At 44.4% G+C, this 22,627-nt stretch overlaps 1 protein-coding gene across 4 annotated transcripts in view; it reads left to right on the forward strand.

Annotated features, from left to right (window-relative positions):
* Positions 1–20,703: 20,703 nt before the first annotated feature.
* The window catches only part of PLCB4 (phospholipase C beta 4), a 326,117-nt gene continuing 324,193 nt past the window's right edge, over positions 20,704–22,627 (forward strand). For 2 of the 4 annotated variants that reach the window (XM_056567843.1, XM_056567845.1), the window contains exon 1: positions 20,704–20,912. The gene's annotated coding sequence lies outside the window, so the exon portion shown is untranslated. The other 2 variants (XM_056567846.1, XM_056567844.1) reach the window with 2 other exon arrangements.

A 22,627-nucleotide genomic window follows, 5' to 3' on the forward strand; every position in this document is an offset into this window, starting at 1 on the left:
TTCTCCGCGCTTCCGGCCCGGAATAGAGCCGTTGCCTTGGCAATGACGCAGAATTACGTTCGCAATGAACGCACCTCTGCGTCGTTGTCACGGCAACGTGACTATTCTGAGGCCGGGCCCGAAGCGCTTAGAAGAGGCCTCCCCGGTGAAGATAGCAGCCCGGAACTACTATCCCACCGGACCACCTCCTCACCGGACAGTCCTGCAGAACCGGACCAGCGCCGAGCGGAGGTGAGTACTCAGAACTAAAGGGGGTGAGAGGGGGCTGGATGATGTTGAAGGCCGCAGTGGTCTTCAACCTGCGGACCTCCGGAGGTTTCAAAACTACAACTCCCAGCAAGCCCGGACAGCCGATGGCTGCCCGGGCTTGCTGTGAGTTGTAGTTTTGAAACCTCTGGAGGTCCGCAGGTTGAAGACCACTGCGGGTGGGGGAGTTCACTCGAGTATAAGCCGAGGGGGGTGTTTTCAGCACGAAAAATCGTGCTGAAAAACTCGGCCTATACTCGAGTATATACGGTACCTTCTCTGCATCCCTTTACAAGTACAGCATCGACATACGATGCTTTTATATGTCGGGGCCATCGCATTAACTGCTATCCGACAGCGCAAAATGCTTAAGCTGCTGTCGGATAGCAGTGTAATGTGCCCCAGCAGGTTCACTTACCTATTCCCGATGCTCCGGGTCCACTTCGCGATCCTCCGGTGTCTTGCGCATCTTCTCCAGGGTCCGGGCCTTGCTTTCCGGCGTCGTTATTACGTCACTATGCACGCCGCGCCGGCGCAGCAGCGTAATAACGTCACCTGAAAGCGAGGCCCGGACCCTGCAGAAGATGCGCAAGACACCGAAGGATCGCGAAGAAGACACCGGAGCAGCGGGACAGCATCGGGAGCCCCTGGAACAGCAGCGGGAGCGGTGAGGACCTGGTGTGGAGCGGCGGGGACAGGTGAGTACAGCTTTCTATACTTTACATTGCACGGATCCCTCAACATACGATGGATTCGACAAACGATGGGTCGTTTGGAACGAATTACCATCGTATGTTGAGGGACCACTGTACTTTTTTTTATGAACTCTATACAAGATCTAGTAAGATTTGCACTTCAATGGATTATTTATAAATCTATCTATATATATAAAACTCAACGTGTGTGTGTGTAGGTATGTGTGTATGTTCCACAAAAACTTTCAAACGGCTAAAGATATTAACATGAAACTTGGCACACATGTTACTTATATGTCAACAACAAACATAGGTTAAGTGATTTAACCCTTACTTACCCCTATTTGCCAGGGGCGGGGCTTATGTTTAAAGTCCCATGCAAGTCAATGGGAAATATATGTTACTGCATAACTTCCAAACGGCTGGAGATATTTTGATAATACTTGGTCACATGTTACTCATATATCCACTTAAAAAATAGGATAGTTAATTTAACCCTTAACTACCCCCATTTGTGAGGGTCAGGGTTTTTGTTTAAAGTCCCATGCAAATCAATGGGAAATGTATGTTCCCATACAATTTCCGTACGGCTGGAGCTATTTTAATACCTGGTACACATATTACGGGTCTTGATATGAGGACAGGATGGGAGGTCGGGATAGGAGGTCGGGATAGGAGGTCGAGATATGAGGATGGGAAAGGAGGTTGCGATGGGAGGTCGGGATAGGAGGTCGGGATAGGAGGACGGGATAGGAGGTTGAGATAGGAGGTCGAGAAAGGAGGATGGGATAGGAGGTCGGGATAGAAGGTGAGGATAGGAGGTCAGGATAGGAGCTCGAGATTGGAGGATGGGATAGGAGGTCGGGATAGGAGGTTGAGATAGGAGGTCAAAATAGGAGGACAGCATAGGAGGACAGGATAGGAGGACGAGATAGGAGGACAGGATAGGAGGATGGGATAGGAGGTCGGGATAGGAGGACAGGATATGGGGTTGGGATATGACAACAATATATGAGGACTGCATATGAAGTCAAAAGCTTCCTCCTTTGTTTATTTTCCTCCCCAACAAGGATTAGGAAGGAAAAACTGGGCAACGCCGGGTACTCAGCTAGTATATATATATATATATAAAACTCAATGTGCGTGTGTGTGTGTGTGTGTATGTAGGTATGTGTGTATGTTCCACAAAAACGTCCAAACGGCTAAAGATATTAACATGAAACTTGGCACACATGTTACTTATATGTCAACAACAAACATAGGATAGGTGATTTAACCCTTACTCACCCCCATTTGCCAGGGGTGGGGTTTATGTCTAAAATCCAATACAAGTCAATGGGAAATATATGTTACTGCATAACTTCCAAACGGCTGGAGATATTTCGATAATACTTGGTCACATGTTACTTATATGTCCACTTAAAATATAGGATAGTTAATTTAACCCTTAACTACCCCATTTGTGAGGGTCGGGGTTTTTGTTCTAAGTCCCATGCAAATCAATGGGAAATGTATGTTCCCATATAACTTCCGTACGGCTGGAGATATTTCAATACTTGGTCCACATATTACAGGTCAGGATATGAGGACGGGATGGGAGGTTGGGATAGGAGGTCGAGATAGGAGATCGGGATAGGAGGACGGGATATGAGGATGGGATATGAGGACGAGATATGAGTTTGGGATAGGAGGCCGAGATAGGAGGACCGGATAGGAGGATGGGATATGGGGACGGGATAGGAGGTCTGGATAGGAGGTTGGGATAGGAGGTCGAGATAGGAGGACGGGATAGGAGGTCAAGATAGGAGGTCAAGATATGAGGACGGGAAAGGAGGTCGGAATAGGAGGACGGGTTAGGAGGACGGGATAGGAGGTCGCGATAGGAGGATGGGATAAGAGGTCGAGATAGGAGGTCAAGATATGAGGACGGGAAGAGGACTGGATAGGAGGAAGGGATAGGAGGTCGGGATAGGAGAATGGGATAGGAGGATGGGATATGAGGTCTGGATAGGTGGTCTGGATAGGAGGTTGGGATAGGAGGTTGAGATAGGAGGACGGGATAGGAGGTCAAGATAGGAGGTCGAGATATGAGGACGGGAAAGGAGGTCAGGATAGGAGGACGGGATAGGAGGTCTGGATAGGAGGTCGGAATAGGAGGTCGAGATAGGAGGATGGGATAGGAGGTCGAGATAGGAGGATGGGATAGGAGGTTGAGATATGAGGACGGGAAAGGAGGATGGGATAGGAGGACGGGATAGGAGGACTGGATAGGAGGACGGGATAGGAGGACGGGATAGGAGGTCAGGATAGGAGGTCTGGATAGGAAGTCGGGATAGAAGGTCAAGATAGGAGGATGGAATAGGAGGTCGAGATATGAGGATGGGAAAGGAGGACAGGATAGGAGGTCGGGATATGAGGACGGGATAGGAGGTTGAGATAGGAGGTTGAGATTGGAGGTTGAGATAGGAGGTCAGGATAGGAGGTCGGGATAGGAGGATGGGATAGGAGGATGAGATAGGAGGTCGTGATAGGAGGACGGGATAGGAGGACGGTATAGGAGGTCGGGACAGGAGGTTGGGATAGGAGGTCGAGATAGGAGGACGGGATAGGTGGGTGGGATAGGAGGTCGGAATATGGGGTTGGGATATGACAACAATATATGGGGATGGGATATGAAGTCAAAAGCTTCCTCCTTTGTTTATTTTCCTCCCGAACAAGGATTAGGAAGGAAAAACTGGGCAACGCCAGGTATTAAGCTGGTAATTAAAGAAAGAAAGAAAGAAAGAAAGAAAGGAAATATGAAAGTTAAAACTGAAAAACAACACTCTTAAAAATCCCTGTTTTGAAATGATGTGATCATATAAACATTGTGGGGGACATTTATCAATGTTTGCTTATGTATTCCTTTTTTTAGTTATTTTTTTCTTACAATTTTTTTGCTTGCGTGCAACGTATTTATCAACTGGTTTCAGCCTGTTGATAAATTTCTTTCACTTGAGCACTTTTTTTTGCTTTGGTAGTGGCTTTTTCTGCTCCATGTCTGAGCTGGAGTAAATTTAGTCGTTTTTTCCATGCAATGCGACTTTTTTGCGACTCTCGCACTTCATAAATTTCTGACCACTGCAAGTCAATTTCTTTTTTCTACCAAAAAAAAGGCGGGAAAGAAAATTTGCTTTCCTCGCTGTCTGTAAAAAAAGTTGCACGAAAAATCGCACAGACGCAACTGCGACAATTATGCGACAAACTTAGCAGAAAAAACATGACTAAAGACGTTGATAAATACCCCCCTGTATCTATACCACAGAACACAAAAAAAGTAAACAGTTTCCAATAAAGGCAAAACTGATCAAGTTTTTAAAAACTGAAATGTTACAGTAAATAACACCCGGCAAGAACATAACCTGCCTTCTGGCAACTGAAGAACCTGAACTGTGTCAGCTCCATGCATGCGGAGACCTCATGAACCTTTAGGCTAATAACATATATCTGAATGATCTCATATGACAGTTCACAAAGGGAGTCATTGTGAAAGCAGACCTGATCCCTATAGACATCCGGCATCCAGCAGCAAGCAGTGCTCCCTGAGTATTTGTTCTATTATCCTCTTAAATTATGATAATTTCTATCAAAAGTTAGGATTCGCTATGTAACTTTACAAAGTTGTGTGAATTGTTTGCAACACTTCTTTAGTTTATGACTTTAAGAAAATCTGTTTCTGTGTTGAGACAATATATATTACATCACATGGCTTACCTGTACTTCATAGAACATGCTGTAAGGGTAGGACATTTGAATGGTCATATATGCCTCCTTTTTGTAAATACATTTTATGGAATATTTTTCTAAAATTGTGATACAACTGAACGCCATCCCCTGACTGGTACTTTTCAATAACCTTGTCTCAGAGTGATGCAGGATCTTCTTTGGCCGATAGTAATCATGAGAGATTTATGGGAAACTTCATCTTAGCTCTTATCCATCAGAGTATAACAACCTTGTGACTCGCCCAAATAATCTGCTGTAGTTCACACAGTTGTTTGGAAATGTTGGCATGTGTAACAACAGTTCCATGCCAACCACTCAATTGGAGGGGTTTTCAAAGAACACTTAAAGGGGTACTCCGGTGGAAAAACATTTTTTTTTTCTTTTTTAAATCAACTGGTGGCAGAAAGTTAAACATATTTGTAAATTACTTCTATTAAAAAATCTTAATCCTCCCAGTACTTATTAGCTGCTGAATGCTACAGAGGAAATTCCTTTCTTTTTGGAACACTGATGACATCACGACCACAGTGCTCTCTGCTGACATCTCTGTCCATTTTAGCAACCGATCATAGCAGATGTATGCTAAGGGCAGCATGGTGGCTTAGTGGTTAGGACTGCTGCCTTGCAGTGCTGGGGCCATGGGTTCAATTCCCACTACGGACAACAATAAATAAAGACTTATTATTATAATAACGTCACCAGAGAGCAGTGTGTTCGTGATGTCATCAGAGAGCATTCCAAAAAGAACAGAATTTCCTCTGTAGTATTCAGCAGCTAATAAATACAGGAAGGATTAAGAATTTTTAATGGAAGTAATTTACAAATATGTTTAACTTTCTGGCACCAGTTGATTTAAAAAAGAAAAAAAAAATAGTTTTTCCACCGGAGTACCCCTTTAAGGAGAATATGACACCCTGTTTACCCGCAAAAACCCCAATATGCTGGGTTATAGGGCAGGTGAACAGCTTTACAAAGAGGGGTCACTTACTTAAATCCATTCAGTATATGTAGAGTTCTGGCCCTTTAATCTTCCTGCTGCAGGAGGCAGGGAGCCGGCTCGCCCAGCTCCCCTGCCTCTTTCATATTTTCCGCCCGTCCCGCCCCTTCATTATTATGCTAATGAAGACAGCAGGTAAGTGCACAGAGAGCACAGCACTCACCCTCAGCATTCAGCAGTTCACTTGCACTGCTGGGTTTAGTGCAGATGAACAGGGTGTCAGATTCTCTTTAAGGGTGCTTCCAAAATAAAAAAAAGGAAAGGGCTTGTCTAGGAAGCAGAAAACATCCTATCTATTGCAACATCTGCAAGAAGTGGTTTTGCTTGCACCCGATAATCACGACTGCCGACCGCCCCCTCTTATTTCGGAAGTTATACTTCTAAGACAAGCAGAGGGTGGTAGTGAGTGCCAGGAAGCAGAAGAGATAGGACTTCCCTGGACAACAGTGTTTTATTGACTAATCATTTTCGTCATAGTGTTAGTCAACACTTCACTCACCTAAACTAAATAAAAACTAAGTTATGATGACTAAAACTTTAAATGAAATCTCTGGACAGTTTTAGTCAACAAATCAAAACCAGACACAAATATTAGTTAGAGAAGATTTGGGAAAAGATCCCATAACATTTAATCTTTTTGTCTGTATTTTGTCTTGTATGCCAGTCTCTTGGAGCAAATTACAACAATATTTTGGGGTCTTTAGTAGTGATGAGCGGCATTGGCCATATTCGATTTGCGATATTTCGCGAATATATAGACGAATATTCATCCTATATTCGCGAATTTCGCGTATTCGTTACATTTGCATATGTGAACATTTACATATGTGAATATTTGCATATTCGAGGAAGAAAACAGTGAGGGGGTGGGCAACTTTACTATTGGTTGCTAGGGATGTTGTTGATAACCTCTGACAAGTGTATTTGCATCATTCTAATTGGCCCACAAGTGAAAAGAAGGAATATGTGAATATTCACATATGCAAATATGCGAATATTCACATATGCGAATAAGCGCATATGCGGGAAAAAGTGAATATTCGTCATTTCGAATATATAGCGAATATATTTGCAATATTCACAAATTTGCGATATTCGTAATAAAAATTCGAAATGCGAATATTCGCGCCCAACACTAGTCTTTAGGGGTTTTGCACCATTTAAAACAGCACTATTACTGTTCCCAATTTCCTGGGATAATCCGCAGCCACCAGACCTCACAGATACAACATCTTTTACTTAAAAACACTTTTATTTTCTGGATAAAATGTCTGATATCATCTTTTGGTGCTGCCCAGCTTTTTAAAGCTTTTTCAGAAATTGGCATGTAATGTTCTACATAAATAGAATATTCAAAAATAACAGCAGAAAAATACCAGGAAGTGTCTACCTCAACGTAACAATAAAAAATAAGAGGATATAGAGGAAGGGTACGGCATAGCAGAGGACATTCAATGCATTTACTTTTCCCAGCATTCAATTAAATATATAGTCAGTGAAATACGAAGCATTTTTATTTTTTCTTAAGCCTTTAGTTAAAAATCCCAATATTCCCTTGTTGATTTTGCTAATAGAATCCAGAATACATTCTTCTCGGAGTGATTGTGAAGCACAGAGGGCCTGATATTGCAATGGAGTTTACAAGTACCATTTAATCAGTCGCCCATTGTTCACAGTAGATCTTTTTGGTAATGCAGATTTTCATGTTCTCTTAAAAATCCTAAAAATAACCTGTCTTTCTCAACTTGTTATGAAACTATCACTCCCAACGGGTCAGGTTGCCTTGAGTAATGTCTTTGCTAGAAGGGACCCTTAGAGATCAGCCATAATTTGTTGTACATTATTATTATAATTGTTATTATTTTATCCTACTCCTATACAAGTTTAGGTACACTTTCTTAACGTATATTAACCATATTACCTCAAACAGGTGTGGAATTTTTTTGTGTTTTTATTAGGCACAAGTAGTTGTTTATAGGTGGGATACAGGGATTATGAAAATTTTCAGGACACCACTGCTTATAGGTTTTGATATTTATAGTTGGAGTGATAGTATTATTTGCATATTGTATAGTGGTATTGAGCATTTTATAACAGTGAGTATAGGGCTGTGTGGTTATCGTCAAGATCTTGACATGTTATAGGCTTTGATTCACTGGCCCACATAACAGTGTCATTATTTCTCCCCTGGGCTCCAATAAGACCCTCGCAAAATGCTTGGAGTGTGGCTTTGGAATAATGAACTATAAGGGGATATCAGCATTTGGGATATTTATGGCATAGTGATAGGATATGTCATAAGTGTTTGATAAATGTGGGTCCCATCTCTGGGACTCACACTCAAGATTGAGGGCTCTCTGGTCCTACTTAAAGCAGTCAGAGGTGGTTGGGAAGCTGAAAACAGCTAAATGGCTTTACGTAACTCCTATAGAGGTTGATGGGAGCTGCCTTAAAGGGGTACTCCGGTGAAAACCTTTTTTCTTTTAAATCAACTGGTGGCAGAAAGTTAAACATATTTGTAAATTATTTCTATTAAAAAAAATCTTAATCCTTCAAGTACTTATTAGCTGCTGAATGCTACAGAGGAAATTCCTTTCCTTTTGGAACACTGATGACATCACGAGCACAGTGCTCTCTGCTGACATCTCTGTCCATTTTAGCAACCATATGCTAAGGGCAGCATGGTGGCTCAGTGGTTAGCACTGATGCCTTGCAGTGCTGGGGACTTGGGTTCAAATCCCACTAAGGACAACAATAAAAAAAGCGTTTTATTATTATAATGACGTCAGCAACGATCACTGTGCTTGTGATGTCATCAGAGAGCATTCCAAAAAGAAAAGAATTTCCTCTGTAGTATTCAGCAGCTAATAAGTACAGGAAGGATTAAGATTTTTTAATAGAAGTAATTTACAAATATGTTTAACTTTCTGCCCCCAGTTGATTTAAAAGAAAAAAGGTTTTCACCGGAGTACCCCTTTAACAGCTTAGCACCACAGCAATGCAATTTCCTTAACAAGTGAGTTATGGAAACATCATAGCTTGATGTGCTGTAACACCAGCTCAGGTGTTTTCAGGTTTCCAACCACCTACGGCTGTTGTCAGCAGGGGGGGAGGGGGGCCTTAGGGGCCCTCAATCTTGAGGTAGGTGCAGGACCTCAAAGTAAGACCCTCATCTATCATCTATCCCAGATGCGAATACCCTTTTGAGGCACTTTTAATTTTTTTGTGTTTAAAATGGGACACACACTGTACTAAGATATTTATCAATGTCCTAAGACAGAAATTTGTCCTACAAGTTGTGCACCAAGGAACAAAGCCATGTGTGACAGGTCGGACAGGGAGCAGAGCGGGTGCCTGTTTTTTATTAGCCTGTAGAATTGGAAGCATTTATCATTATGAGCCATGTATTATTTTACAGACTATGTCACGGTTACATCACTCAAATGAACCGTAGTGTTTACATATAGAAATTATTACGAATATAAATGTGGTCCAAATCTTTTTAGTGATGCTTTTATAATATCTTCTATTTAAATACCACAAAAAAAAATAAACTTTTAGCCGTACCCAGCCTTTTAATTCCGTTCATCTTGATCCATTACCTTGAGCTTTATCTACTTATCTCAGAAATGAATGTTATAATTTCACCATTTTCAGCAAATTAGAAACAGAATGTTAATAAAAGAGCAGGAAATGCAGAAGTAAATGTAATATGGTACAAGTGTTCTCCAACTTCACTGAGAGCGCTAGTTTCATTTTATTTTACAGGCTGCTACCATTTGCTGCCGAGATGCACACATCCACATGGGAGACCTATGAGGTCTGCGCCCAAGAATAATAAGCTCATCAGGGTGTGAACTGCAAAACGAGACTACTTACCGTATTTTTCATCCTATAGGACGCACCGGCATATAAGACGCACCCAATTTTAAAGGCGCAAAATCTAGAAAAAAAAGATTCTGAACCCAACAGTGATCTTCAACCTGCGGACCTCCAAATGTTGCAAAACTACAACTCCCAGCATGCCCGGACAGCCGTTGGCTGTCCGGGCATGCTGGGAGTTGTAGTTTTGCAACATCTGGAGGTCCGCAGGTTGAAGACTACTGGATAGGAGGTAATACTCACGTGTACCCGCCGCTCCGGACCCGTCACCACTGCCCTGGATGTCGCTCCGTCGCTGTGTCCCCGTGGTGTCCCCGACGCTCCGGACGTCTTGTTCCCCGGGATCCACGCTCTCCGTCATCACGTCGCTACGCACGCCGCTCCTATTGGATGACGGGACGGCGTGCGCAACGAAGTGATGACGTTGAAGGAGAGCGCCGGCCATGCAGGGGATCCCGGCACAGAGCAGACACCGAGGAGGCAGATAAGGTCCCTCCCGGCGTCCTGTAAGCTGTTCAGGACGCCGCGATTTCACCGCGGCGGTCCCGAACAGCCCGACTGAGCTGCCGAGTTAGTGTCACTTTCCCTTCAAACGCGGCGGTCAGCTTTGATCGCCGCGTCTGAAGGGTTAATACAGGGCATCACCGTGATCGGTGATGTCCTGAATTAGCCGCGGGTCCCGGCTGTTGATGGCCGCAGGGACCGCCGCGATAGGTCTGTATTCACCGTATAAGACGCACCAACTTTTCCCCCCCAGTTTTGGGGAAGAAAAAGTGCGTCTTATACGGCGAAAAATACGGTAGTTGAAGTTATGGGTTACTTATGGGTTAATTCCAACATTAGAAACTAGTTGCACAGTTGATCACATCTTAGTTTACTTCAAAATGTTCTGAAAGTTCTTACAGTGTTATATTTTTTTATATGATTGTAGTGGCGGGTGTGAGATGCAGGGCATATGGAATTACCCTAGGGGCACATGGCATTAACCCCTTGTATTTGTGATGCCAGGGCGGGGTTTAGCCTATAACCACCCAAAGGTATACTGCTGGATCCTGGGCTAGGCACGGGGGCAATAAAGACTCCGTTGCCAAGTTACAGACAACTGTAGCTTTACTGAGGGTAGACAGTTGGTAAAGTCTATACAGTGCCCAAGGAGGTGAGCAGTGACTTGGAGACCTTGCAGGCTTGCTGGGACTTGTAGTAGGACTGGGTATTTTAGTGCAGGCCACGTTGACTAGACAGACGACTTGACTGGTGACTGACAATTATTGCAGGTTTAGCTTACTTGCACTTGACTGTAGCTGCAGACTGGGCTTGAGGCCTCCAATGCTCTGGACACACACACTGAGACTGCACTGGACCTCAGCAACAAGAGAGAGAAGCTACCCCCCAAAATGAAATTGCTTTATTATTAATTAGCTGAAAGGGGTACTCCGCCCCTAGACATCTCATTCCTTATCCAAAGAATAGAGGATAAGATGTCTGATCGCGGGGGTCCCGTCGCTGGGGACCCATGCGAACTCGGTTGCAGCACCCCAGACATCCAGTGCCAAGAGCAAACTTCACTCCGTGCCGGATGACTGGCGATGTGGGGCGGAGGCTCGTGACGTCATGGCCACACCCGCTTGTGACGTTGCAGCAATGCCCCCTCAATGCAAGTCTATGGGAGGGGGCGGGAATACTGCCACGCCCCCTCCCATAGACTTGCATTGAGGGGTCATGGCCGTGACATCACGAGCCCCCGGGACTGCACCCGACTCTCTAAACGAACGTCGAGTGCAGCAGGGAGATCGCGGGTGTCCCCAGCAGCGGGAACCCAGCAATCAGACATCTATCCCCTATCCTTTGGATAGGCGGTAACACGTCTAGGGGCGGAGTACACCTTTAAGGTGCTTTGATCACACATTTCTGTACAGTTTCTTTAAACCCACATATATCGGGAATAAAAGGGCGTGTCAAGAAACTGTAAAAAATCGAAAAAACTTTTGGTAAGCCACAGGTCCTTTTTAAGAGAAAGTCATCCATCTGCCTTCAAATATACTGTAGTTCCCACTTGTATGCGCTCCATGACTTGTTTATTTTCACAATGAAAATAAACAAATAAAAGATTTATTGAGTAATCCATTGCAGATTCTGTGTGAGATAAAGTATCAATATTTTTATTGACATGTTTAAAAAAATAACAAACAACAAATCAAATGCAAAATGTGTTTTATCGAATACATAATGAGTTTCATGTTACATCCTCAACTAGGGAAGGGATAATAGCCCAACAAACCCTCCATTCCAGTGGCATTTCCTTTTTATACTTTCCATTGTGCCTACACAGGTCTCCTACTCCGGACACCAGTCAAGACAATGCCGGTCTGCAGCCCGAGATCCGGCTGTACCCAATGAGAGAGGTGATATGTAGGCATACAAGCAAAAGCTAATTTTGCCACCCTCTGACTCCACCCATTGGCCCGCCCTTTGACATGCCCCACCTTACTACTCAGGTGACACACTATAACAAGCCCCCTCCTCATGTAATTAGCTTACTACTGAGGTGACACACTGCAACAAACCTCTGCTGTGTGAGGGAGTGGTTCGGATGCTGGTTGTCTAACTTTCTTGTGGCAGGCAGAGTGGCGCCCCCCCCATTAAGAGTGTGCTCTAGGTGACTGCCTATTTTGCCTATAGGCAGAGCCAGTCCTGCATACACATTTTACTTCAGATGAGAATTCATTGAATCTGATTCTAACAATGTTTTTTGTGTCCTTTTGTGTTGCATATTTTTCACTGTTTTTACCTTCACTTTCCATCCATTTTGAATTTCCTTTCCATACACTGCAAAAAGTGACCACTAAAACATTCATAACTTCCAATGACCAGTGTAGTCAGATAATCTGTATTCAACACAATTATTATGCAGCTCCCGCAATTGCCACAAAGGAGAGGCGTAAATACATGGTGGTCTTAAATTTTGCTATTTTTACCACAATCCTGGAAACTAGCGGTAAAATTGCAGAGTAATTAGTAGCAGTACTTAGCAGTAATTAAACACAGTGAGTGAATACAGCCTAAAAGAAGCTTATTTCATTCTGTGCGTTTGGTCACATGTTTGTCTGTAGCCATTGGTGCTGTAGTGGTTTCCAACCTTGAGCCCGGGGCTCCATCACTAACTCCAACACCATCTCCAGTTTCCAAAGCTCCTTGCCAAAGCCACTTTCCATAAAACAGGCAAATTATCTCCCCGATTTTGCTTGAAAGTATAGTATGCACTCCAGGTGCGCAGTTTTGTGCGCCAAACCACAACATAATGCCGCACTTTACAATTAGTTGGAAAGTATTACAAGACATATCCCTCATTGTAAATTCTGGCCGGCTGATTGACATTGAACATTGCGCAGAATGCGTCACACCAACACACTGCAGATAATAAATGTCCCCATTATGTTCACTGCAATTTTTAGCTTAACCCATCATGACCCGTCTCTAATATTTTCCGTGGCCTTCTCTATATCACCTGTGGATTTATAGCATTCGGTCTTCGGTCCTTGGACCTCTTCTTTTCTCCATCTACACCCATAGACTGGGGAAATCAATATCCCTTTCAGTATCACTTTTCGGCAAACAAGAGCTATAAATGTAAAGCCGTTATTCCTCAGCTGTCAGCACATCCAGAACATCATATAAAGCTACATGAGATGACCCAGGCAGTACGCACAAATATATTCACCAAATACAAAAGAATACTGAATTACTGAATAGCGGACTGTGGAGAAAGCTATTAGGTCTTGAACTCTTGTATTTCGATAGCTAGTTGTATAGAAAGCAGCAATCTCTTTTTAAAGAGAAACCATAATATAATTTAAAAAATATACTTATGTTGACTTCTGTCAGAGCGAAGACCACAGTCAAAAATAACTTTGAATTAAAGGAGTATTCAGGGACATTTATGGCATATAAACAGGTTATTCCAAAAGTGTCCCCGGCCCAATCCTGCCGACTTGCGGTCAATCCTGTCTCCCAGAGGCCAGGGAGGCGAGAAAAGCTGAAGCAGGAGTTACAAAATTTGTGTGATTCCTATTGACTTTAATGGGAGTTGTATAAATGGCACGGTCCCATAACTCACCTGTGTTGGCTGTTTTTGGCTTCCTGACCAGCTCCAGCGCCCACAAACAGGCCAGAGGGGGCCGGGAGCCATCCTTATCAGAGATGCGAATACCACTCAAAGTTTCTAGTTTTTAATATAATCAAAGACAACATTTAATTTTATTTTTGTGAAATATCACTTTAAGGGAATGTGTCCTAAGCAAATGAAATTTGATTGTTTAAATTGTTATTTGCCACATATTTTTTTAAGGCCATTAGGCCTAAACTGACACTTCCTGTTTTCTACAGATTATTGTTATCACAAAGCATTTAGGTGAAATGGGACATCAGTAGATAGATAAAAGAAATAGATCAGGTCTAAACTCAGCCTTCTGTTCCCAGTAGAATGACCTCTGCAAAGGTCGTAGAGGATGTCCAGAATCCTTCCCATTCATGTCTATGGGTCACCTTCTGTCCATTGTTGCCTGTCATTATCTACGTGCTTCCCCAAAAAGTCTTTCTAAAAGGACTTTACCATGTTGCTGCTGTAGAGACTATGTTACTTTGCACATAGTTGAAATGTACCTGTCATTAGCAAAAAATTTTTATATAAAGTAAAAAATAACATTATATGTATATTTGTATTATACATTGGATGTATATTTTTTACCCTGAAGCTATTGCCTGTGTGGCTCTGTGAGGAGACCAAATACAGAAAGTGTGGGTGGACAAGCAGGGCTCTGTACACTAAGGATAAGCAGGGCTCTGTACATTGGGAGCTCTGTGCACTGAGGACCAGCAGGGCTCTGTACATTGGGGGCTCTGTGCACTGAGGACCAGCAGTGGTCTGTACACTGAGGACAAGCAGGGCTCTGTACACTGAGGACAAGCATGGCTCTGTACACTGAGGACAAGCAGGGCTCTGTGCACTGAGGACAAGCAGGGCTCTGTGCACTGAGGACAAGCAGGGCTCTGTACACTGAGGACAAGCAGGGATCTGTACACTGAGGACAAGCAGTGCTCTGTACACTGAGGAAAAGCAGGGCTCTGTACTCTGAGGGCAAGCGAGGCTCTGTACACTGAGAACAAGCAGAGCTCTTTACACTAAGGATAAGCAGGGCTCTGTACATTGGGGGCTCTGTGCACTGAGGACCAGCAGTGGTCTGTACACTGAAGACAAGCAGGGCTCTGTACACTGAGGACAAGCATGGCTCTGTACACTGAGGACAAGCAGGGCTCTGTACACTGAGGACAAGCAGGTCTCTGTACACTGAGGGCAAGCATGGCTCTGTACACTGAGAACAAGCAGGGCTCTTTACACTAAGGATAAGCAGGGCTCTGTACATTGGGGGCTCTGTGCACTGAGGACCAGCAGTGGTCTGTACACTGAGGCCAAGCATCGCTCTGTACACTGAGGACAAGCAGGGCTCTGTACACTGAAGACAAGCATGGCTCTGTACACTGAGGAAAAGCAGGGCTCTGTACACTGAGGAAAAGCAGGGCTCTGTACACTGAGGACAAGCAGGACTGTGTACACTGAGGACAAGCAAGGGCTCTGTACACTGAGGACAAGCAGGGCTCTGTACACTGAGGACAAGCAGGGCTTTGTGCACTGAGGAAAAGCAGGGCTCTGTACACTGAGGACAAGCAGGGCTCTGTACACTGAGGACAAGCAGGGCTCTGTACACTGAGGACAAGCAGGGCTCTGTACACTGAGGACAAGCAAGGCTCTGTACACTGAGGACAAGCAGGGATCTGTACCCTGAGGACAAGCAGGGCTCTGTACACTGAGGACAAGCAGGGCTCTGTACACTGAGGACAAGCAGTGCTCTGTACACTGAGGACAAGCAGGGCTCTGTACACTGAGGACAAGCAGGGTTCTTTACACTGAGGACAAGCAGGGCTCTGTACACTGAGGACAAGCAGGGCTCTGTACACTGAGGATAAGCAGGGCTCTGTACACTGAGGACAAGCAGGGCTATGTACACTAAGGACAAGCAGGGCTCTGTACACTGAGGACAAACAGGGCTCTGTACACTGAGGACAAGCAGGGCTCTGTACACTGAGGACAAGCAGGGCTCTGTACACTGAGGACAAGCAGGGCTCTGTACACTGAGGACAAGCAGGGCTCTGTACACTGATGACAAGCAGGGCTCTGTACACTGAGGACAAGCAGTGCTCTGTACACTGAGGACAAACAGGGCTCTGTACATTGAGAACAAACAGGGCTCTGTACACTGAAGGCAAGCATGGTACTGATAAAAACTACCATAAGCCCTCATACAGCCCTGTATCCGAAAAATAAGAGTTATAGGGGCCATTAGAGGACAATTTTGAGCATAGTAAGTTTGTTAAAAAAAATAAGTTTCACTCTTTTTTAAGTAGAATAACTATATAAATTGGGCATCAGTTTAATCACATTGACCTACAGAGTTAATAGAACATGTCAATTTTACCATTAAGCGCACTGTGTAAAAACAAAACCCAACAGAAGTTGTAAAATTGTGGTTTTCCTTTCAATTTCCCCCACAAATAATATACGCAAATGTTAAAATTTTCTTAATAACTAACTATTTTTGAAATCTAACTATTCCTAAAATCTTGGGGGGGAGGGCCACTGGGGCTTCCATGTTTGTGACGTCACGCCACGCCCCTCCATCCATATCTATGGAAAGGGGGCATGACTGCTTGTATGTAACAAGCATAGACATTAATGGAGGGGGCCTGGCGGCTGTGGTTGCCAGCCATCCAGCACAGAGGGGAGTTTGCTCTGTGCACCGGATGACTGGAGAGCTGCACTGGAGATTGCAGGGGTCCCCAGGGGCCCCCATGATCAGACATCTTATCCCTATCCTATGTAAAGGGGATAAGATATTTAGGGGCAGAGTACCGCTTTAAAGAGTAACGGTCATCAAACCATATTTTCTAAACCAACAAACTATTCCTAACGCCCCTCCTGCCCTTGAAAAAAATGTCCAAGCTTTAAAAAGCTCTGTGTCATACCTTTCCCCTTGCTCTTGCCTTGCCATGCCCGTATGCACTTCCTGGGTTTTGTCTCCTGCCAGGTCGGGAGGAGACCAAACTAACTGTTTGACTTGCGCAGGGAACAGAACAGAGCCACCTAGTGGCAGTTTTTTCAATCACATTAAAAAAACCACATAAAGGTTTAGAATTTCAACAGCTAGTAAATAGTAAAGTGTCTTATAATTACATAAGGAACAATATTTAAAAGTTTAGTTTGGTGACAGGTACTCTTTAAAGTAAAAGGTGACATCAGTAGAGAGTTATCACTGGATCCAACCGAGCAGAGATCAGGGTCCCCCACCCTGTAGAATGTCCTCTGTAAAGCTCTAATAAAGGCAAAAAATCTAGGTGATATATTCCCTTTAAGGTGGCTTTTTTTCAGAGGGATTTTTTGCCCACGTAAACATTAGGGTTTACCGAGAGACAACTCCATATGAAGCTGACCCTAGTAGGACCCTCCTTTTTTATATATTTGAACTTGTAAGTGTCGAGAATACTCCACAGAGTGAAATATGGAGAGCAGACAATGTCAGCAAAGTCTTAGGGTGGCAAATCCATTACTAATTATGGTCCCCTATTAGTGGGATTAAATGACTGGCTTTTTATAAGGATTAGGTGTTGTCTTTTTCTAAACCCCATGGACATGTGCCCCAGGCAGTCACTTTGTGCAGAACATAAAGGAACAATTCTATTACCTAACAGTGTGTCTCCAGCTTGTGCTAAACTACAACTCCCAGCATGCCCAGACAGCCTTTGGCTTTGGCGACTGATTTCAGTTATTTGTTCCAAAGGGTGTGCAACAGATTATTAAGTTAAGGGTGCCAATAATTTTGTCCAGCCCATTTTTGGGGTTTGGTGTGACATTATGTCCAAATTGCTTTTTTTCCTCCCTTTTTTGGTTTAGTTCCAATACACACAAAGGGAATAAACATGTGTATAGCAAAACATGTGTTACTGCAATCCTTTTCTGTGAGAAATACTTCTTTTTCTAGAAAAATTTCAGGGGTGCCAACATTTACGGCCATGACTGTATGGCCATAGGTATAAGATATTAGTCTAAGGTCTCACTCTCTTACAATTTCCCCTAACCTGTGGCTAACTTCTACCTACATAGCTTTTATGGGGGTTTACATAAAGGGGCAGCTATCTCTGGGGAGCCCTACCTACTCAGGGCAAATATGGGGAAAGTACCTGAAGGGGCTTGTCTACCTACTGCAGTGACCTAACTACGGGGGGAGGGGGGGTACCGATTCTTCCCCATCTCGCACTCATCTACCTACTCAACTGTGTGGGACACTAATGGGGGCATTATTACTGTTTGGGACACTATAGGTCTTGGAAAAGTGCAGAGCCTAAAACATTGTTTTCCATCAGGTTCTGCACAGAGTTGGATAAGAAAAGGGAAAGTGAACAACTCCAATCAGAGAAGATGTCTCCTGTGAGTCGCCTGGATATAACTGCACTGTAATCACTTATATGATCTATCATGCTCATGATACTGGTTGTTGTCAGCCTGTTGGTATAGGAGGTCCTTCTAAACTCAGGTGACGGTCTGACATTATTGCTGTTAATGGTCTATTCACATGTACAGTATTCTGCGCAGATTTGATGCGCAGGATTTTCTTCTGCAGATTTTAATGTAAACTGAACACAGCTTGAAATACTGCGCATCATATCTGCACAGAATACTGTAGGTGTGCATAGACCCTAAAGAGGTATTCCCCATGTGCGGTGTGTTATATACAGCAGAGGAAGAATTGTACGTCTGGGTTCACATATATCTGGCATCTGGCCTAGGTGAACTCAGCCTAAATCTAGACACAACTGATGCCACAACTGATGACAAGTTGTCATCAGTTGTATTGCATCCGGCATCCATTGTTGTTGCACAGCCGACAGGGGAACTGTGCAAGCTGCGTTCCCCAGTCCGGTGCCCTCGTGTCCAACCATCCAGTGTCAAAATTGAGACGCTGGATGATTGTGAACTGTCCCATGCAAATGAATGGGATCAGTTCTAGCATCAGTTGGAAACTGTGCCAGATGCCTGATATATATGAACCCAGCCTAAGAAAGAGTGTGGTTAGGGGCATGGCTGGGGGCATGGTTATGGGTGTGGTTGAGGGTGGGATTAGGGGTGTGGCTTGTCCCTCTTTACACTCAGCAAAAGTTGGGAGGTATGATGCAATCAGTGCATATATATATATATATATATATATATATATATATATATATATATATACCTATTCACTAAATACAAAATATGAGTCCATATTAGACCATAAATGGAATCCTATAGCAAGAGTAGTGGTCTTCAAACTGTGGGCCTCCAGCTGTTGCAAAACTACAACTCCCAGCATGCCCGGACAGCCAAAGGCAGTGACTGGTGGATCTGGAGCACCGAGAAACAAAGTGTCAATGGCCACAGACAGGATTTTATTACCAAGCTGGGGATCATAGCTTAAAATAACTAATGGAGAAGGGTAACATAAATATATACATACATAAATACGGTGCCATATATTTCTAGGGTGCATTCACATCATGGTTTTTAAATCCGTCTGCTTCATATGATTTTATACGTAAAAATGATACAGAATCGTATAAATCTAGAAGTATCCATTCATTTCTTCTGACGATTCGTACCCAACATGTACACCCGCATTGGTCATTGTCACGATTCGGCTGGCAGGAGGTGGATCCTCTGTGCCAGAGAGGGATTGGCGTGGACCGTGCTAGTGGACCGGTTCTAAGTTACTACTGGTATTCACCAGAGCCCGCCGCAAAGCGGGATGGTCTTGCAGCGGCGGTAGTAACCAGGTCGTATCCACTAGCAACGGCTCAACCTCTCTGACTGCTGAAGATAGGCGCGGTACAAGGGAGTAGACAAGAGCAAGGTCGGACGTAGCAGAAGGTCGGGGGCAGGCAGCAAGGATCGTAGTCAGGGGCAACGGCAGGAGGTCTGGAACACAGGCTAGGAACACACAAGGAAACGCTTTCACTGGCACAATGGCAACAAGATCCGGCGAGGGAGTGCAGGGGAAGTGAGGTATAAATAGGGAATGCACAGGTGAACACACTAATTAAGCCAACTGCGCCAATCAGTGGCGCAGAGGCCCTTTAAATCGCAGAGACCCGGCGCGCGCGCGCCCTAGGGAGCGGGGCCGCGCGCGCCGGCACAGGACCGACGGAGAGCGAGTCAGGTACGGGAGCCGGGGTGCGCATCGCGAGCGGGAGCCACCCGCATCGCGAATCGCATCCCGGCTGGAGGCGGTATCGCAGCGCACCCGGTCAGTAGATCTGACCGGGGCACTGCAGTAGCGAGGGTGTTGCGAGCACTCCGGGGAGGTGCGGGGACCCGGAGCGCTCGGCGTAACAGTCATGTACGTTTTCTGCAGATATTTTTAATCTATTTTATATCATAGTGTTTTATTTTTTTTTTTTACATTAGCATCCACTTTTTTTTATTTACACAAGCGTAGTAGCTTTGAAATAACCTAGATAGATAGAAAAACATAAAGATGGCCAACATTTTTTTTTTTACTAAAATAAATAAAAACGTGAACTCGTACTATAATACATATTTTTTTAGCATATGATTTCCTATGATTTTAGGCCATCCGTTTCAACAATACTATACAATCATCATTATGTGAATGCAGCCTAAATGATTAGAGCAGAAAAGTTTTTTTTTTTTTTTTTTTTCAGCTACAAAAACCTCCCAGCAAAAAAACACAAATCATAAAAAGAAATATGCGAGATCAGGTGTGAATGTAACCTGTGAGCTCCAGCAGGGACAGCGGCCGATGCCAGTGCTACCGATAATAAGGTAGATGGCATGTAGCTGGCATCCTGTGCCAACACGTCCCCGGGGAAGCAGAGGACCCAGCCATATGTTAGGCAAGCATTAACCAAGAGTGACCGGCAGCAGGCACGTATCACTCCTCTCCCGGGCAGAGCAGGCGAGCACGCGCACTCCGCGCCTCCGCGCGCACCGCATCAGCAGCAGGAGGAGATGTGCGGGTGCGCGCCCCCGGGAGGAGGTGTCAGGGCTGGAGTCCAGCAGCTGAACGAGCAGCGCGCACACGCCCCTCCAGGGATTGCTGCTGCTGCTGCTGCTGCTGTCTGGGCTTCTCTCTCCCGGACCTGGCAAGTCCTAATTAGAAGAAGGAGAGAAGCATATAAAGGGGGAGCCGGCTGCGAGCAGGGACCAGTCACCGGAGATCCACGAGGTTAGCAGCCGCCGGGGGTGGGGGGCACTAGGCATGCTTTGGTGACATCCCGGCTGCAGCAGCTGATGCCTGAGAGGAGACAATTGCATGGTGCTGATCGCCTGTAGATCCGGGCACAGGGCTCCTCAGCGGGATATCTCCTATCTAAAGACCCTGTATGGTGAGTGTTCCGTGTTGCCAGCCATGCCATGGGGTAGCAGATGGGCAGATCATCCTATAGCTGCACAACCAGCGCTATGACAGCTGACCAGCTCCTAGCACAAGCCTCTGCTCCCTTCATTTCTTGCTGGGGAAACACATGCAGTCGTATAGAGAAAGCCCCAGTCGCAGTATGGTGAGTGCACTGTGTACCAGTCTTGCCATGGGGGTAGCAGATGGGCAGATCACCCTGGAACAACACAACCAGGGCTGGTGACAGCTCCATGCACTGGTCTTTCTGCTCTTTACAGGATGCTTTGCTGGACATCTCTATGCAATGTTATGGTGTGTGATCTATGTGCCAGTCATGGGGGGCAGCAGACCTGGCATGGCATGACAGGCATGGTCTACAGCTGCCATCCTGACTGTCAGATGTTGGGATGAAGCCCTGCCATGATTTCTATGCTGGATATCTGCAGGGCCTCCTGTATTACCTGCTTTATGTTGATGTGCCCTCTGGCATATTTGTCTCACTTTTTTATTTGATTTATTTTTGCTTTGCACCACTTTACCCATTGCCCCCCCATTTCTAGCTACCCATCAATGTCAGTGCGTGGCACCTGCTTTCCGGTTGTCAAGTAGTTAATGATCCATGTGAGTTTCGTATTGTATCATTGGTCTGGCTTAACTTTGTTGATATTAGATGTCATTTGCAAGATTTGGCTGGCATCGGGGTGTTTGGCTGGCATCAGGGTGTTCCCGCACGGAGGCTATTGTATAAATAAGAAAAGGGAGTCATGAATGGGATTGATGACTTTTCACCGTACGCTATGGGGTGTTATGATTTTGAATAATTATAATAATAATAATAATATAATAGATATTATCATAATACTTGATGCAATGAATATGCAGGATGGGGCATGCTATTTTTTTTAGTTATTTCATTTTGTTTAAAAATATCAAACATTACAATAATAATAAACAACTACATAACGATAATACAAAACAACATATACCGGTTCACTAGATACAAAAAATAAAGACCATATTGGACCTTAAAGGGGTACTCCAGTGGAAAACTTTTTTTTTAAATGAACTGATGCCAGAAAATTAAACAGATTTGTAAATTACTTATATTAAAAATCTTAATCCTTTCAGCACTTATTGGCTGCTGAATACTACAGAGGAAATGCTTTTCTTTTTGGAAAAAACAAAGAAAAAAAGAGGGATTCAGCTCACCACTGTGCGGTATTGGATACAGGAGCTCCGTAGTTGCAGGAGAGCAAGGCAGGCAAGGCGCGGGCCGTGTCCCGGAGAACAATAGATACTTTTCTTTTTGGAACACAGCGCTCTCTGCTGACATCTCTGTCCATTTTAAGAACTGTCCAGAGTAGGAGAAAATCCCCATAGCAAACATATGTTGCTCTGGACAGTTCCTAAAATGGACAGAGATGTCAGCAGAGAGCACTGTGGTCATGATGTCAGCAGAGAGCACTGTGTTCAAAAAAGAAAATAATTTCCTCTGTAGTATTCAGCAGCTAATAAGTACTGGAAGGATTAAGATTTTTTAATAG

Source organism: Hyla sarda, chromosome 3 (assembly GCF_029499605.1).
Source record: "Hyla sarda isolate aHylSar1 chromosome 3, aHylSar1.hap1, whole genome shotgun sequence".
Taxonomy (NCBI): Eukaryota; Metazoa; Chordata; class Amphibia; order Anura; family Hylidae; genus Hyla; species Hyla sarda.